This window comes from Erithacus rubecula, assembly GCF_903797595.1.
Source record: "Erithacus rubecula genome assembly, chromosome: 18".
NCBI lineage: Eukaryota > Metazoa > Chordata > Aves > Passeriformes > Muscicapidae > Erithacus > Erithacus rubecula.
Genome location: NC_136670.1, coordinates 12,655,896 through 12,660,091, shown reverse-complemented (window position 1 = coordinate 12,660,091; position 4,196 = coordinate 12,655,896).

Genomic DNA, 4,196 nt, shown 5'->3' with positions numbered 1-4,196 from the left:
AGGGTGCCTGCATGTGTGAAGGTGAAAGTGCTCAGATCTGCTGACAGCTCTGGCATTTGAGGTCTTTATTCAGCATTTCTGCAGCAGCCAGACCTTCTCTTCCCCCAGAGTTGAGCACCTGCACCAGGTGAAAACTTTGCAATTCCCCCAGGCAGGTGCTGCCAGTCCTTCCAGCAGCATTCACTCCTTGATGGATGTCTGGAAATATTCCAGTTTTTGTGTTTCTCAAGGCTTAGTCTGGGTTTACATCCGTGTAAAAGTGAGAGCAAGATGTGACCCTGGAATTCTTCTTGCTCCTTCCAAGACCTCAGGTAGGAGTCAGTTGTTTGCAACATCAATGGGGCAGCAAATATCATTAATCTTCACTAAACTACCCACAAATAGCTTGATATTTCTTGTATTTGTGTTTATTCAAAACATTTCCAGGAAATATTTCCATGTTTAACCCTCCTTTCAAAACAGGGGTTAGGTGGATTAAGACCATAAAATCAAGTGAACACATTAACTGCTTTTAGAGCAGGTATTTGCATTTAAAATTTGCTATAAAGCAAAATTTCATTCTTGGTTTACTATTGTCTTTCAGTTCTTTTTTGCATGAATTCCAGCCCTTTGGTGAACTTTCCTGCCTGCAGAAAGGGAGAGACAAATGCATTTTTACACAGCTAAACCACAAAGCTTTGTGATTTTGGGCAGAGGAACTGGAGAGCAGAATCATCACAGCAGGGCTGGCATTCTCAGGGCAAATTCACTAATTCCATCCTCTGAAGGGTTTGGATGGGGTTTGGTTCTCCTAATCAGCTTAATTCCTGACAGCAAAGTGAGAGATCAGATTGGTTTGAGTGTCAGGAATCCAAGGAATCAATGTGAGCAGCAGTGACAGCAACGTGGGGTCTTGTCTGGGAGTTATTTCCAGACTGAGAAAAGTTCCTGGGTTGGAATTGAGTTGAGCAAATTTCTGTTTATAATTGAATCATTTCAGGCCAAGTCCTACAGAGCCTGTTCAGGAAAAATTCTGGGAGCTACAAGAAGAATTTTGGTGTAAATCTGCTCATCAGTTCTTGATCTTTATGGACAACACCCTTTGGGGTTTTTTTAGGTCAGTGCTTGTGAGCAAGTGGCATCACCCTAGCAGAGATCATCAGTTATTTACCCCAGTGCAAAAGTGCCAGTGATTTATGTCTGAAAACACATTGCAGCACTTCTAAACTGCACCCAGGGATTTCAAATCTGCATCTGAAACCTTTTGCTTCAAATGTCTCATTTGTCAAATGAGCTTTAAGCAATATTTAGCTGCTTTGTGGCTTCCTCTGGTTTAATTACTGCTGACTGGCATTGTATGAAATGTTCCCAGTGGGCAAAATTCATCCCTGGGTAAATAGGCAGTGAGTGGGGAGGCTTAAAGCTCATTTAGCAGTGCCTGAAATAATTTCAGTGCACACCAAAACCCCTCTGTGCTGCTCAGACACATCACACCATGCTGTGAGGTGAAGGATTCAAGTTAGAGCTAAAGAAAATCTTATTTTCACCAAGTGTTCATGCCTGGATTGATTGGAGCTTTCAAAAGCTCTTCTTGTTACTTTGGGAATAAAGCAGCTGGTTCAGCTTTCAGTAGATTCTAAACAGTGAAAAAAAAAAAAGAGTTTTTACATTGAATTTGGGGAGAAAACTTACCAGCTGAGGATTTGGCAGCCTGGTTGAGCCATTCCTGCAGGATTCTTGTACCTGGGAACCTCCACATCCCAAATTTGGGGAGTGAGGCAGGGCAGGATCTGCCCAGGAGCTCTTTGAGCCACCCCAGCTCCTCCCCAGAGCAGCCCCTGGGTCTGGAGTTTTCCACTTTTCTTCTTTAAGGTGAATTTAAAACTTTTGTGGTTTTTCTGAGCCATTTTCTGGAGCACAGGAGGATTTTCTAAAAAGTCTTTCAGGCTTTGTACACTGAGCACCCAACAAGGGCCCTTTCAGAAACCCCACTTTTATTCTCTTTATCTGACAGCATTTTCCCCCTTCTCCTAAAAGTGGTTTGGATTTGAAAGGCATTAATTCAAACCAAAAACCAGCATTTCTGAGTGATATCAAAGCTTTTCTGCACACCTTCCAAGTGGCCACAATTTTAATTTTACTGCTCATTCATACAAATTAGCAGGAGCACTCTGCTTGGTGCATGCAGTTCAAGTAGGAAAGGGAAAAAAAAAAAAAAAAGAGGAAAACTGGAAAGCAAAGTTCAGCCTCTGCCCTGGGGTATAATTGTCCATTTCTGGAATTTCAATTTTTTCCACTGACTCCACTCAATTTTTTCCACTCAGCTCTTTACACTGCTGAAGAGACCATGGAGAATTGGAGAGTTCTGCCCCTGGGGAAAGAGATTTGTGTTTCAATCTGTGAAATCTTGAAAAGGAGTGAGTGGTGCCCCTGTGGGAGCTGAAATCTCCTCAGTGACCTGTCCCCAACCAGCTCCATTTCTTCCAGCATTTCCTGGGCAGGTTCAAATGTTCTGAGACATTGGATAAAATCAGGGATTTGTGCTGGGAGCTGTTCTGAACCCTTCTTCTGCTGGAATCCATCATTGTCTGATATGAGATACAGAAATTATCTTCCCTGCCCCTGCTGCTCCTGCTCAGAAATGTGCATTTTTAGCAAACAAATCTCCTTTTGCTCCTGGAACCAGTGGTTCTGACCCTGCTAAGCCTGGCAGCAGAGGAAATTCAGGGCAAGATTTGACCCACAGCTCCACACAGCTGAATATTGACATAAATTTCACTGATCAGAACTTTTTATAACACATTCACTAATAATTCATATTCCTGAATATGCCAAAAATCAGCTCTGTGGGGAAAAAATAACCCAGATGTAAAAATAGTGCAGTTCTTGCAGGTCAGTTTGCTCCTAGCAGTAATATTTTCCAGAAAGAAAAGCCTCACCCAATGCTTTTATGACTTTTGCAGGATAAAACCATCACCAAGGAGGGATCCCAAGGGCATTAACCACAGGGAAACTTGGAGCTCATCTCTAAAATCCCAAATAAATGTTGAGGTGTAAAAAACATTATTCTTTATACCACTAAAACACAATAATTTAACAGATTTGAAAAAAAAAAAACAGCATTATGGTAAATAAAATAAATAATGAGGTAGAGAACAAGGTTATTTTTACACATCAATCAGGATGTCTCAAACTCCCAGCCACTGACAGAACAGCTCCCACTCCACAGGAATGCTTTGTGTTCTCTGAAGGGGATAGAACTCCATGCCAAGAAGGTGCTTCTTTAAAATTTTAATTAATTTTTTAAATTAATGCTCCAGGATGTTCCCACAAAGGCACAGATATCGACCACTGGGCAGGATATATTATTAATTGGGAGAGGCCTTGCCAGCTGAGCTATAAAACAAGGAGAAGCTGTTAAATAGAATAATGGAGAAGAAAGATTTTGGGGGGGAGAAAAAAAGGAAAAAAATCTTTATTTAAAAGAGGCTTAGCAGGATTTTGGAGCTGAAATTTATCATGAGCATCAGGATGCTGCCCAGGGATGTGCTGTCCAGGATTATCTGACATGAGTGCCATGGAAATGAAGAGAATTCTGATTTTGGAGCTGTAACCACACACACACACCTGGAGCTGTGGAATTTGGCTGCAAGGAATGAAAAAAAAATTGAATTTTCCCCTTTCCTGAGGGGTGGGAGCTGTGGATCCTGTGGGTACCACTGTGCTGCTGGCTCGACGCAAACACAGCCAATTTTCTGTAAAATTAAATACTTGAATTGCTTCTGCAAGTATTTTTATATAAAATAAATCTCAGGGCTGATAATTTTGGTTCTGTTTCATTCCTTTTGCCTCTGAGAATTTAACTGGGAGCAGTGTCCTAACAATTTTCTGGTTCAGAGATGGGAAAATCTTCCATCCCCAATTTCCAAGTGTCCCTGCACTCCTGCTCATTGTTCTTGGCTGGCCCAGCACTGAAATTCTGAATTTCCTCCCATACATTTGAGCTCCATTTAATTATTCTAATTAAAAATATGTCAAAATAACAAACACAACAGAAAAATTTCTCTTTTGAAATCCATGGACGGTTCTCTCCCATATCCATTCCTTTGATGCTTCATGATGCTTTTTATTTTGCTGCTCTGACATTTTTCTCTTCCTGCCAATGCAAATCTTAGATATTGATTAATTTCTGTAGCATTTATAGCAAATACATTAAA